The 15,654-nt window shown below is 38.4% G+C and overlaps 1 long non-coding RNA gene across 1 annotated transcript in view; it reads right to left on the minus strand.

Moving 5' to 3' along the window:
* LOC148107625 (uncharacterized) overlaps positions 1-15,654 on the minus strand; it is a 178,209-nt gene that overhangs the window by 64,048 nt on the left and 98,507 nt on the right. Inside the window, exon 2 of the long non-coding RNA XR_015721946.1 lies at positions 694-770. This is a non-coding gene — a long non-coding RNA (uncharacterized LOC148107625). The remainder of the gene's footprint in view (positions 1-693; positions 771-15,654) is intronic.

A 15,654-nucleotide genomic window follows, 5' to 3' on the forward strand; every position in this document is an offset into this window, starting at 1 on the left:
AAGTAGAAATTTCTGGGTCTAAGATTTTGCCTTTCATATTTTGTCAAATTTACACATGAGATGACACCTATCTTGCTTATATAAAGGGGCAGAATCAGCCCCACCAAGAATATAAATGGGAAGACCCACCTCTGAAGGAGTTATGTTCTTATTGCTGATACTGGTCTTTCTAAGGCAACTGGAAGTCAGGAAAGGATCCTTTCCTACTTGATGGAAGCTTTGGAATTGGACCCCTTGGTGACTTGACTTCTCTCCACTATAGGTAACTCAGACAGTTGGTAATAGTTATTAAAAATCAACTTGTGCTGAATCCTCTACTCTCTGCCTCCTAAACAGAACATCCCAAATAATCAAAGAAAGTACCTTCTAATTCTTCAGTTCCTCAAAATATGCTTCTACTTATTGTTTGACCCGAGTTGCAAAAGTGCCACATTTCCAGTTCACAAGAAAACGTATAGGTTTCCATTTAGATCATGTTTCAACCACAGACGCGTCTTTTCTACCACACCCTCCAAGACCATTTGCTCTCTGAGTGCCTCTACTAAGGCAAACATTCATCACTTTTGGAGGCATTTCCAATCTTCACGGGGCAGAAGCAAGCCTGGTACTAATCCACCATTCACTGAGAAATTAGTAATCAAGTGTGCTGATCAATTTACTCTCTTAGCTTTTCAGATATCATGTCTGACTTACCCTTTTCATTTGCCCTCTTCATTCATTGTAGTAGTAACAAGAAGTTACGAAAATCCATCCGTTGAGCTCTGAGGGCACTAGTGATAAAAGATACAATTGAGGATATGCTAAGAGAGAGGGCTTACATTATGTTTTGATTTCAGTATGGACATATCTTATCACTCTTGACCACCTTACACCAAAAACTGAGAAGGAAGTGAAACTGACATTTACTGAGATATTTACCACATGGCCAGGCATTAAGAGTTTTGTGTTGAATATTTTAGATCATGTCGTTTCCTTTATTACTCAGAACAACCCTGTACAGTGGGTGCTCTTAGCCTCATTTTAGCAGAAGATAAATCAGCAATGATTTGCTGGTAAGTGGCAGCATTTGAACACAAATCCAGGACTATCTAACTCCAAGTCCATGCTTTTCTATCATATGATTTTTGCTATGTCTAAGACTAAATGGGATGTTTGCAAACAATGGCTGTGTTTTCCTCTCTATGGTACAAAACTGTCTGAAAACCATCAACTTGCTTTTGTGGGTAAGCAACATGGAAAACAGCTATTTCAGAAGGTAGAACCAACCTAGGAAATGAGGTAGCAGGAAGTGGGGGAGAGGAAAAAAAAATCTTTGAAGTGAGCATTGAGAAGAAATAATTTGTTCTGCAGCCTCTTTCTGTAGGATCCCAAAGTCATCAGGTCATAAAGCTACACCCCTTCAAGGTAGAGGCTAAGTAAAAGACCAGGTTAGAGCAGGGAGACTCTCCACAGCCTTCATTCCAGCACACACTCAGTTTGGAGTGTAGCAAGCCCTGAGCTACAGGGCTCTGAATGCTGTTAATGCAATGTCATGTGGCTTTATGTTTACCTTGGGCATTTTTGTTAGCCTTATACAATTTTAATTAACCCATTATAAACCATGGTGAGAGAAATGTCAAGTAGCTGAATTTCTACTTCCCGTTCCTGACCATGACTATTGGCCATAAAATAGTTTGTCTTCTAATTATGGTGGGACTTGCCCTAATATTATGCCTTCTTCAATTAGCAGTACCAGAGCAGAACATACTTATTCTTTGAATAGCATAGCTCTTTCCTTGGACCAGGTGCAATGATGTGCCAAAGAGTTTGAGGGAGTCTTAACTTCCCAGGTTTTAGCTTTTATCCCAACTGGAGTTCTCAGTATCTCTTGCTCCCCTCCCACAGCCTTCACACAATGGTGAGATTCTGCCTCTAGTGTGGGTTGCTTCCTTTCAGTAGTGTTGAACTCCCCAGATGTGAAACCACCTCTCAGGGATGCCCTCTGGAGATTTTTGGATAACAGATAGATGGAGTCAGGGCACCTGGGTGGCTCAGTTAGTTAAGCATCCCAACTCTCAGTTTGGATTCATGTCATGATCTCAGAGTCCAGAGACTGAGCTCCCCATCAGCCTCCCCACTCAACAGGGAGTCTGCTGCCCTGCTCCCTCTGCTCCTCCCCCTGCTCGCACTCTCTCCCCCCCCCCCAAAATAATTTAAATCTTAAACAGGCAGATGGAGTCATGGAGAAAGCTGTTTATATGCCACAGACACTGGTGTAAAATGCTTTCATACATACTTGAAGGCCATAGTGACTGAGTTTATGGCATGGCACCTTTTCTCCCCCAACCCTTTTATCATAATCTCTGCAGTTTGATTTAATCTTGATTTAGACTGCCTTAAATTTTATTTTAACCACACTTGCTCTCAGGAAATATATTCAAGGGAAAGACTGTAAAACCAAGACATGTGCTAAATAAGCAGAGACAGCCTAAGAACATATAAATGACCACTGGTTCAGTGGTGCTTGATGCTATGCTCATGGAATAAGGAGGTACTGTTAACTGATACTAGCTAGGGTAGCACTGACCCACAAATCCCACCAGAACATGAAGGGGGTACTGGTCAAGAAATGTTGCTGCAAAGCCTAAGAGACAGAGCTTATGCTACTTGAGATCAGTGTCTCTCAATATTCTTTTATGACTTCACATAACGTTATTTAGAATTTATAGTAAATTCTATGTGACAAAGACAAAGTAGAGAAATTTTATGAACTTTTTCAAAATCAACCTGAATTTCCACTTATATTTTAATATCCTACCTTAATCTCTTTTTGGCACCTATCCCAAACAACTGAGAACCACTTGCCTGTATAGTTTCCATGTTCGCCCAAAGAGTCATTCTTTTATTAGAGGAAAAACATCCCCAACTATCTGTTTCTTTGTATCTCTTTGAGAACAAAGATCGCCATATGCAGATTAGGAAAATATATGTGGATGCTTGCAAATGTGATTAGCACAAACCTGAGAGGAAAATGCCCTATGGTAAAAACAATTGATTGAATTATATTAGAAGAACATGAGAGTAGGGAGAAAACTAACTCATACAGTGAGAATCAAGAAGAGCAGAAAGAGAACTAAAATCTAAAACTAAAATCTAGGGACCCCTGGGTGGCTCCATTGGCTGCCTTTGGCCCAGGTCATGATTCTGGGGTCCTGGGATTGAGCCCCACGTCAGCAGGGAGTCTGCTTCTCCCTCTGTCCCTCCCCACTCCCACTCATGCTCTCTCCCCCTCAAATAAATAAAATCTTTAAATAAATAAAACTAAAAACTAAATTCATAGGCAGGAAATAGCCAGGTCTTAAAGATAATCATGAAGCTTGTAGAAGAGTTTAGATATAAACTGATAGGCGATAGGCGAAGAGATGTCAAGGAAAGTTTTGAGCAGAAGTAGGAAATGACTAGATGTACATGGTATAGAAGTTTCATTGATGGCAGAGTGAAAGATAAAGTTTACAGTGAAATGAAAGATAGTGAGATCATTGTCTTTGGTCCACTTTAGAGGTGATGAAGGCCTGCTTCTTAGGGTGGTAGCCATGCAGATTCAGAAGAGACAATAATGTGAAACTACATAAGGAATTACCAAGATTTAAAAACAAGGTAGACGTGAAAAGTAAGGGAGCTTCAGCCATTCAGATGTTTCTCAAGTTTGTAGCAGGTTTTGATTTGAAAACAGAAAAAAATCTCAAAGAAAGAGTTAACATTATGGAGTTGAGGTGTTGGGGGGGTGGCTTTTGATAAGGAGGGATGAGGTTGCAGAACGTAATAACACTGACCATGTCTACTCTACAACAGCCCTGATGGAGAGCAAAACAAAGAACAGCAAAGGCTGCAGAGAAGTCAGAAAGGTTGAGGACTAAAACATTTTCATAATAGCAACTATGCGGCCATCAGTCAATTTTGCCAAGGCTTGTGGGCAGAAGACTGATAGCAGCCGTATGAGGAGAGAATGTGAGGTGAGGAAATGAAGACAGTGACAAGGGAAGAGAGTATCAACAAAGAAAAAGGACCAATTATGTAGTCTAGTTCTCCCTCCTCTGGAGCAAAGATTTCCATACATAGACATCCAGGCAAAAAATGCTTTGTTTGCTTGAGAGAAATTAGGCATAAAAATCCCATGGTGTGTCAAATAGAATGATGGCTTAAATATGAAAGGTGAACTTTATATTATCCCACTTGTCACTAATTTATTGACCTTAATGTAGTGTGTACTTCAAGATTCTATTTCTTCTTGTAAAGATCTGAATGGCTGAGGAGGCTGATATTTCTGATGAGACTGTAAATAAGGGGATATTGAACAAAATTAGACACAGAGCTGTCTTCCCAAAGCTAAAATCTAAAGAAAAGGAGATCCATCCACTTATCCAATCATTGGTGGGACTGAAAACAATTAGAACTTTAAAAAGGATGTCTCTAAAATCATTAACAGATCGGGAACTGTCTCAGCAATTTTTAATGTGAATTCAGATGGATGGATATAGAAATGGATATGAGTGTGTGTTTACAGGCATATATTTTCTGCATCTGTCTGCTGAAAGGACCAAAGAGCAATAACATTCCAATACTAATCATGGGTTCAATTTCTAAATGCTGTTTTTTATGAAAGAGAACCCAAGGCCCTTGGGAAAATTGCTGATTCCTGGGCTTAGGCAAGGCAAGTATAAGAAGCACCTAGAACAACTTTTGGTACCCAGAAATAAGAACTTCTCAAAAAATTACAGAGACATGCCAAAGGACACAGAAGCCAACTTGAAGGAGCTCCCAAGGGTCAACTCTGGAACAATTTGAGTAATATAGTAAATAATGATAAAAATGGATTATAATCCATGTAATAAATAAGAATTCATGTGTTCCTTCAAATATAAATAGTTGAATACATAACCAAGTAGAAGATGACACAAATCTCCTCCTCACAGTAAAAGTCTCATTAATAAAGTAAAAGATATTATAATATAGAAAATATTATTTGGCTAACGTCAAGATAAACATCACTTCAGAAAATACAATGAATGAATGAATGTTCTAATTAGCTTGCAAAAGTAAAAGAAACAATATTTACAGTCTCTAAGTATCTTCCAAGAAGATATTTGTTAATTTCAAGGGGGAAAAAATGTCAATTTTACAGTGGAGAGACCTGGAGGAAACCACCTTAAACAAAGTGAACATCACCATTAATAGGCTACATTGACATCATGTGCCTCCTGATACCATGCACTGAAAAGGATACATCACATTGGTAGTGTTCTTGCATAACTGCATAACTCATAATAAAGCATTAGGCAAACATAAATTAAAGGATATTCTACAAAGTAACTGACCAAGTGTTTTTTTGTTTTAATTATTGAAGCCAATAAAAGAAAAAGCCTGAGGAAGTCTCACAGATTGAAAGGAGTAAGGAAGTAGGACAACTAAATGCAGTGGAGGATACTGGAATGAATCTTGGGCCAGCGAAAAGTGCCACAGATAGAAAAATTCAAATAAGGTCTCCACAGTTTAATAAAATTGTATCAGTACTAATTTCCTGGTTTTGATCATTTTACTATGGTTATGAAACCTGTTAATGGGAAATTTCAAAATTTTGAAGATAAAATGTATTTAAATATGCTCTTTTGTCATCTTGTAATTTAATCTTTACTTCCAACTTGATTTTCTATTTTTACTCTATTTCATTCCTAGGCTCAGTGAATTCTCATTTATTTTCTTGTTTTTTGTTTCCATTTCCATCTTTAATTTTAAAACTTTTTATTACTTTTTTTCATATAATGTTTAAAGATATGTAGTTTAGCTTGAAGTGATATATTACAGTTTTCTTTGCTTCTTGATTATTTGGATCTTATCAGTTGAATGTTTGATTGATATTTTGTTTTGTTGTCTTTTAGCACCTACTGTAAACAGGATTAGTGATTTAGAGTGTCCTTCTTGGTCTTGTAGCAAAATGCAGTTTGATTCATGGGTGGCTTTTCTGGGAACTGAGGGTAGATGATACATTCTTCAACTATTTTGGTTTTCTTTGGTCTCATAAAGTGCTAAATTTTCCCCTCTTGCTTATTTTCCTCTTTATTTCCTATTCTCCAAAGAGAGACTCAATTTTTACTCCTCTTTTCCAGTAACATTGCTTTTCCAATACTGCCAATTCTTAGTCCTGTGAACCTGGACTTCTGTCCCTTATAGTCACTGATCAAATCAACCAGTGCTCTTTCACAGATACTCTTTTTTGCTTCCATGCCTTTTTTCTGTACCCATAATTCCCAACAAGGCTTGCAATAGGAGTTCTGCTGAAAATTGTGTGTGTACATGTGTGTATGTTTGTTTTTTTACTTATAGGTAATTTGAATCTTTTACTTATGCTTAAGGTGTGGATTTGTGAGTTTTTATTTTTGCTAATGTAGTTTATTGGAGAGCAGTGGAGAAATCTGGGATTAAGCCACCATTATCTTACTATGACATGGTTACTTTTAAACCTTATTTCTTTTCTAATATAATATTCAAGCTATGATTTTTTTCCCTAAGAAAGAAATCTATAACTTTCCTTTAAGTGTTGCTTTTGCTGCATTCCATTTTATATATATTTTCAATATGATTCACATTGAGATATTTTCTAATCTCCCTCATAATTGTCAGATTATATAGAACACTGTATAGAAGTATATCATACCATAAACTATACAGAAGAATAAACTGTATAAAAGTATATCATTTACCTTCAAAGTATGCGGAGGATTTTCTGAATCTTTTAGTGCTCTTGATTTCTAAATTAACGTCACTCTAGTCTGTAATCATGCTCCTCAAGATTTCAACACTTTTGAATTTGACGTGTGTGTGTGTGTGTGTGTGTGTGTGTGTGTGTGTGTGTGTAGGAGTCATCATAGGCATATATCTTGCTTCTATTTGCAATTGAAAAGACTATGACTTCTTTAGCTGTTGAATGTGGTATTTGATAAATGTCCGAATGGATTATTGCTACTGATCTGTTTTCAGTTTACTGTCTCCAATCTGACAAAAGTATCCATGAATTTTTCATTTCCATTGTTTTAATTTTAGATGTAGAATTTCCATTGGTTTATAATTCCTTTTTCTCTGCTAAAATTCCCCATCTATATGTATCATTATGATTATGTTTTCCTTTACATCCTTGAAAATATTTATAACGGCTGCTTTATGGTCCTGGCTGTTAATTTCAACATCTGCCAAATATTATATTTTGTTTCTATTTACTCCTTTAAAGAGGTCTATTTCCCTGTTTCTTCACATGCATATTAACTATGAATTATATATGGACATTATGAATAATATGCTGTAAGGATTTGTGATTCTGCTATCTTCTATCAAAAGGCTATAAGTTTTGGTGCGCCTGGGTGGCTCAGTAGGTTAAATGTCTGCCTTCAGCTCAGGTCATGTTCCTAGAGTCCCAGAATCAAGACCCTCATGAGGCTCCCCATTCAGTGGGGAGTCTGCTTCTCCCTCTACCCCTCCCCCTGCTTGCTCTCAAATAAATTAAATTTTTAAACAAAAAAAAGGTTATAAGTTTTGTTGTAATAGTTAAATTACTAATAGTTCTTTCTCACTTAGATTAAATAATTCTTTGTTCATCAATGTCTCTTCACTCTCATTGGGCCAAAACAATAATATCTCTAAGACTTGTACTATATTTGGTGTGTTATTTTACCTCTCAGCCCCACAACAGGTGATTTCCTATGTGCCTCACAGAATGCCTTCCCGCTTATAAACAGCCAGCAACTGGCGTAGGACCCATGGACTCTCCTACATGGAGAGTCCTTGGCTACCCTTCTCTAACTGGTGTACCGTCTTCTCTCCAACACCCCGCCTTAAAAGTTCTAGCCACTTCACTTGAAGTTCAGAGCTTTAAACTCTGCCTCCTCAGCTCAGTGAGACTTTAACACTTTGGCTCCCCCATTCCTGTCCCCTGTAGGAAGCATACCACAGCAAGGAAAGCCTGGATAAGTATGGAACTCAGAATGGCTATGTCCCACCTCTCAAGGATCACAATTCTGCACTGCCTGTCATCCAATGCATGAAACAGTTGCCTCATACGCTTTGTCCAGCTTTATATTTGTTTATGGTAGAAGGGATTTCTTAAGTCTATGCCTGGGCTTTCCTAAGAAAATTACTCATTTTGATGAGTAATACTGTCTCCACATAATTACATATATATGTAATTGGAAGACAAATAGTGAGATTTTTATTTATTTGAGAGAGAGAGAACATAGTGGGAGGGGCGGGGGGGGAGACTTTCAACCAGACTGTGCTGAGCATGGAGAGACACGAGGTTCAATCTCTCAACCCTGAGATCACGACCTGAGCGGAAATCAAGAGTCAACACTTAACTCTTAACTGACTACACCACCCAGGCATCCCAAACAGTGTTTTCTTAATGTGAAGATAAGAACAATGACTTGGGGTGGAGTACCACTCTCCTTATGAAGAAACATTTCATAATAAAATGCAGAATATTAAAATAGTGCCAAAATGTTTGCTCTGCTCTGGTGGAATAATGATTATCCTTATTTTTAAAAGTGAAAAACAGACTAATTCCACATTATGTTGTAATACATGTCAACTAACAAAAAACAAGCCTGAGCGCTGAATGCAATCACTTCTCTCCAATTCTAGCTCCCTAGATCATTAGCTACTTACTCAGTCCTCAATAATTATTCATTTTATTACAGACTTATCTTACACCCAAGTATATCTCAGATGTTTGAAATATTCAAATTAAAATGTAAATATTTAAATTTAGACTAAATAGTAAATTAAAATCTGAAAATATAGGGAAATTATTGTAGAATGTGTGTTTTTTTTTTTTTTTTAAGATTTTATTTATTCGACACAGATAGAGACAGCCAGCGAGAGAGGGAACACAAGCAGGGGGAGTGGGAGAGGAAGAAGCAGGCTCATAGCGGAGGAGCCTGACGTGGGGCTTGATCCCGTAACGCCGGGATCACGCCCTGAGCCGGAGGCAGACGCTTAACCGCTGTGCCACCCAGGCGCCCCAAGTTCTGAAGAGTTTTCTAAAAACAGCAGCAAAACTAAAGCCATAAATGTCAAAGTCAATAGATTTCACTATATAATTTTCTAATTAAAAAGGATTTGTTGTCAAGTATACATGAAAATGTTGAAGGACAAATAATCTGGAAAAATTATTTGTAACATAGGCAAAAGGAAAACATATACTCTTAATATGTATTAAGTTATCACATAATTTTAAAAATGTATTTATAACCAGAAATAGAGTAATGAACAACAGAAAAGGGGAATTCAGAAACACAGAAATACAGATATCAAGAATCTGAAAAAATATACATGCTCACTTGTAGCAAAAAAAAATACACATCGACACATAAAAAAACTTAAATTCTTCACTTGTGAATTTGAAAAAGATGATATAACTAAGATATTGTTCCCAAGAATGCTAAGAAACGAATATTCTTAAATATTGCCATTAAGTTGTAAGTTAATGATTAGTAAATGTAGCAAAAGCTATAAAAAACATGCAAATTCTGCTACTTAGAAATTTTGCTTCTAGAAATTAGTCCTAGCTACATCATTACATATCTATATATTTGTTGATTAAAGATATATAGGTATATCCCTTTATCAGAGTATAAATTATGATGGCAAAAGTTTAGAAGCTACTAAATATCCAGTAGTAGGTATGAGTTAAATGGTTTATGATACATTTATGTTATCAAAAACTCTGCAACAACTACAAATACTATTGAATGCTATTTCATGTGGTAGGAAAAAATGTCATGATATATTTTAACTGGAAAAAGTTAAAATTATATAGACAAAACATTGTCAATAGTTTGGTCTCATTTGATTCATAGTCACCCATACAGGTCTAGGGGTTGTTTCTAGATAGTGGAGAATTTCTTATCGTTTTGAGTGTCTTAATTTCTACAGTACTGAATATGTATTACCACTGTAAAATGTTATTTTAAAATTTTATACACACAGAATTCTATAAAATTGAGATCTGGAGTGGTAATAAATCTTTTGGAAATATCTTTTAATATTTTTAATATGTGCATTTTTCCTTCCAGACTAGTCTTCTGTGAGACAGAATCTTTTTAAAAATCTCTCTTCCCTGGAGCTTCATACTGGTATCTGCATTAGTATCTCTAAGCAAAAGCTCAATGAATGTGACTATGAAGGGAAGCATCATAACTGCTCCTGAGGGAGTGTGTGTGTGTGTGTGTGTGTGTGTGTGTGTGTGAGTGCCCACATGCACCATGATAGGAGATGCCTGGAAAAATACGGGTCGTTATGGACTCCCCAAATTCTACCACATATGATACATGAGGCTGATCTATTTCTAGGAATTTCTACTGCGGGCAGCTCCTTGAGGAGATATTCCAGAGCAAGGGACCAAAAGGGAAAAAGCAGACAGTCTTAAAATCAATAAGTTCTCTTCCAAGAACCAAAGACACATGGGGATCATTTGACAAGGCTCATTTTAAAGAGACTCCACATGGTTCAGCTTTGCCTGCTGTGCATTGAACAAAGTGGTGGCTGGTGCTCTGAAATCCATCCCAGCACCTTGTGTTGGCAGCCACTTGCCAAGTAAATTCAAGAGGTAGCAGCTGCCTCAGAGCAACAGCGTGCCTGCCACCTCCCTGGACCGAAAAGCAAGAACTGGAACCCATCATGGCTGTCGGAGTGAGCAGAAGGAGCTGAATGGGAGGAGGGCTGTCCAGAGTCAGAAAATATTTGCCAGCTGAGATACTGGATCATTACTCTTAGAGCTTCTTTTCTAACCCATCAACTATCTTTGGGGGTTGCCTCCATGGGATCTGCAGATTGCCAAACAAAATTTGAATTAGGCACAGAGTGAGGGAAAACTCAGATGCTTTATTTTGCTTCTAGGCAAACATATGCCTATTTAAAACTTAGTTTCTTCTGTGAATTTATTTGAGAGAATGTTGTGAATTCAGTTATTTTTCAAGGAAAGAGGAGTTCCAGTTCTTGCTCCGCACCAGGATTTTGCCACATTTTGGCTCAGGAGAGCATTGCATGTGCAGACTAACAGCCCTTCAGTGTGAAGGTCATTAGGATAAACAGTACAACGTGCAGCGCTTTTCTGCATGAGCAATGAGACCCTCTCTTCTGTGCGTCAAATTTACACCCAGGCTACCTAGGTAATAGCTCCACCGTCTCAGCTCGGGTCCCAAAGGGGACCTGTGTCCCTTCACCCAGAACCATTCCCAGCCCCAGGGCGAATTTTGAGAACAGGTTTGCTACTCAGTGAATTACTTCATTTCACTTTGGTACTTGGGGTGAGCTCTAGGAGGTTCATAAATTTTACCTCTGCTGATGGGCTACTTAATTCTCCAGCCACCGTGTGAAGAGTTGAAGATTTATGGGAAGGAAACTCTACCAGATGCTTTTCTGCAGACTGGTCAGGGGCTTCACTTAAATCATGGGCTTAGAGAATTGGGGGCAGGGTATGAATGAAACCTCAACACGTCTTCAAAAAGAAATCCTTAAGGAAACAGTCCTTGCATTTCAGGATTCCCAATCATGATAGTAGGTTACGGGTCATGTGCCAATTCGGGGAGCATGTGGGGTTCTGAGGTGGCTATGCAATTTCTAGAGCATTCTTTGATCTTCAGGATTTAGTGATACCACTTAGGAATCCCTTAGATCAGGTGTTTTGTATATTCACCTTAGCCCTGAATGAGGGGGCGGGGAGGAGTGGAAGACTGAGGAGAGAGAAGAGAGCTAGCTGATTATGGGCTTGAGAAGAGTCTGCAACCAGCTACATAGCCCGAAATCTGATTTTGTCCTTTTTCCAGCCTAATTGAAAGTGGTTTGCAAGTTGAGCCCTCCTGTCTTTGCATGAACACGCGGGAAGATGAACAACAAAAAGAACTACTCGAGAGAAGATTTGGAACCAAGGGTCCTCTGTGGGCACAGATGCTAAAACAGGAAGGGCACAACAGCTCCCCAACCTCTGTCTTGTGAGGAATATGGCCCCCGCTGCCTCATAACTGAAATGTATGGGCTGTTTCTGTCAAGTTGGCAGGATTGCTGTAGCTTTGCAGCAGCTTGCTCTTCGAGTTTTTGTGAGAACAGCAGAGAGCTAGGTGCAACAAAGGAACCGCTATGTTTGATTAATGCACAAGATACTGCACCGGGGTTCTGCCAAAGCCTCATTTCGAGACTCAGCATTGTACTCTTGCAGGGAGCAAATATTCAGTATAGCTCTCCTCTTTGTAACTTGTCATACAAAGGAATCAACAAATTCCGCAACTGTCAGGAAGGCTGTAAGTGAAGATAATTGCTCTCCTTTGCACCTGCCTCAGCCCCTGCCATCATTGTGCAACAGGAAGGTCTAAATATTGTGATTTACTCACATGCCAGTGTGTCTTTTTAAAACGATTCCCTTTTATTCTCACCTGAAGGCTGGAAAATTTCAACAGTGGCTAAGGAGCAGTGAAAGCCTCGAAGCACGAGACCCTCACGTCGCTAATGGCCTATCATCAATGGTGGGTACCAGAAGCTATGGAAGATCCCTCATGGAAAGGTTGAGTTTAATACTATGATATGGTGATAAGCCTTTTTATTCCTCCGTTTTCCTGAATGAAGGAGGGAGGTAGGCAGGATGCTGATGTACATAGATTTGGAGGGAGGACAGTAGAACCAGTTATGATAATAAGTTGGAGGAGGAGCAGAATGGGCCACAGTGACCCATTCAGTTTGGACATAATATTTAACGATATGAGACAGTACATGGTAGTTGGGTCTACCTAGGTTTGGGGACTGCAGAGTGAGTATGCCCAAAAAGACACAGGGATAATGCATTCTGGGTAACTGAAGTTATAATAGAAATGACTGAATGTAGGAATTAGACAAGGAATTAGAAATTTTCAACTGGGTGTTATATGCAAGTAATGAATCGTGGAACTTTACATCAAAAACTAAGGATGTACTGTATGGTGACTAACATAATAAAAAATATTAAAAAATTTTTTTCATCTGCGCATGATTCCTTGTCCATAAATCATTTTAAAGACCATGGAGGTTCCTTCATCTGTTCATTCTTGATAGAATATTGAGGCCCTTTCCAGGGTCATTGCCAGAATACCAAGTTCCAACTTTGATGGCCAACTTATGTGTCCAATATATGTGGGATATTTGTTCAAAAGACTCAGAAGGTCTGGAGTTTCCTTCCCAGTCCATATATCCTAGATGGGAGAAGAAAGGCACTTTCCAGAAGCTTCCAAGCTACTTAGTTCTTGTACTTGTGTTGCTGACTATATTCCTAAAATATACAGGCACCCAAAAAACAGGTCTGTTTTTCTTTTGCCCTCTATTTTCCAATTTGGGATTCAGAGAGTTCTCAATCTAAACATGATCACTAAAGAGTAAATCTCAACAATCTTATTCTCTAGCGTAGCATGAAAACTGACACTCTGCCAAAACAAGTAACACTCAAACTTCTATGTCTAATAGGGGAAAAGATTAACTATGTTAAACAATGAGAATGTGATATAGGTGTCAACAGTGCAAAAACTTCTCTATCCCAACCCATTAGCCTGGTTGGTTTTGGTCACCACCCTGGTCCCAGGTCCTTGCGGGCTTCTGGGTTTGCAGCATGCTAAGTACAAGTCAACTCTTGATTATGAGGCAGTGCCTGGAAGCTGATTAACTCCATGGATGATTATGAGGATTGAATTATTTGGCTTCTATAGGATACAGAATTTCCTATTCACAAGCTTATTGTTCTTTGGCTCAAAGATTGTGTTTTCACTGAGGTCTCTCCATTGGCTAAACGTGGGGATAAGCTGTCAGAACGCCAGCAGAAGCACAAGAGATGATGGTGTACACCCTGTACATACACGGCCAATGTCACATAGCAAACATACACCGAGCAGAGTCATCTGAAGGGTGCCTGCCCTTCACTTGGGATCAGAAGCAAGCCAGTTTATTTGAGAGAAGGAGCAAAGCCTGTCCATTTGGTTTGCATGTGCAAGTGTGTGTGCGTGTGTGTGCGTGTGTGTGTGTATTTGTTTAACAAAATCATTATAGGTCTATTTTTCCTACTGATGCAACTAGACAGATCAGGGAGGTTTTATGATAAATGCAGAACTTGAATTTGATTTTGTAAGATAGACAGGAATACTATAGGTGGGGAAGAGAACCAGGGAGAGGATAGAAGATAAAAGGAGAGGAGGTGAAACAGCATTATGTGCCAGAATATACAAAGCGTGTTGGAGGTCTGTATAATAAGCCTACCTAGCTGGACTGGAATAATTAGTAGGGAGTGTAGGATTTGATAGCTGGACTGTGGGAAGACTACAGGAGGCCCCAGATTCTTATAAAAGGTTATGTATGGGACTAAGTGTTATGAACAGAGAAGTGTTGGCTTGAATAAGAGAGTACTGGTCAGTGATGATACTGTGCCATTCTTCGCCTTTTGTCAAAACGGTTTTCATTCTCAAAGCCAGCTAAATGAAAAATGCAAGTCTAAAAGTCCATCCCATTGCATTAATAGTTGATGAAGGTTTGATGTGTTCCATTATGTCAATAACATAGTTTTCTTTGCGTTATGTCCTTAGCATATTAAAGGAATGAGGGAATGTGGCAAAATCAAATGTAACCCAAGACCAGCAAGGGTGCCCCGATGTGCTGGTCTTGGACGACATCTGTACAGACCTCAAGGTGACATCAGAAGAGACATTGATTCCATTTAGTTCATTAAAGAATCACTTTCTCATGTTATAAAAGTGGTTTAAATTTAATGTAAAGAATTTATCAAGTACTACAACAAAAAATATTAGCCGATAACCCCACCATTCAACATTGATGATATTCTTCTTTCTCTCAGGTCAAAATATCCCAAAGGAACTTTTACGAATCTAGTATCCTGTGAAATCTCCATGAGTGGAATGGGTTAATAGGTGCTAAAGGAAAAAAAAATGAGTGGATAAATACGTTTAGACAATGCTAAGCTTTAAAAAAAAAAAGTGCTAAGTTAAACAAAAATGAACAGATCTTAATATATTAATACATTTTAAACTTACCCAAAAATAAATCAAATAGGCTTAGGGTAACATATGTATATGTGTGTATATATACACATACATACACACACATACACGCATTCTTTTTCCAAATCTGTTGGATCATATGAATCTGACTGGACTAGTGTTCCACAGAATAGAACCAGGGACGTGGGGGTGGTGGTGAATGGAAACAGGATTCTAGGATTCCCCCTTGGTCTGTACAGTGTGTGTGTAGGGGGTGTGTGTGTGTGGTCTATTCTTTTATCCTGCCAGTCCATAAGAGAGGAAATTATTCTGTATATAAGTAGATCCTCTTCAAATGCCAAGTGACGTATCTTCATAAATAGGCAACATTATACAAATTGATCTGCATATTGCCTTAACTTTCCTTTATTCCTCTGACTGTCCCATCAAGAGGAGAAAGAAAGTTGGTATCTCAAGAAAGTTGTCTCAGGATTGCACAGATTTCAGTTCCAAATCATAAAATGAAACTGAGAACTCCTAGCTATAGGCAATGGTTCAATTCCATAGGTAAAGTATATACTATGAAAATAGAAGCTCAAATCTCTATTTCCCTATTCTATTCGTG

The sequence above is a fragment of the Ursus americanus genome, chromosome 27 (assembly GCF_024610735.1).
Source record: "Ursus americanus isolate L20-20 chromosome 27, mUrsAme1.1.p, whole genome shotgun sequence".
In the NCBI taxonomy this organism is placed as follows: Eukaryota; Metazoa; Chordata; class Mammalia; order Carnivora; family Ursidae; genus Ursus; species Ursus americanus.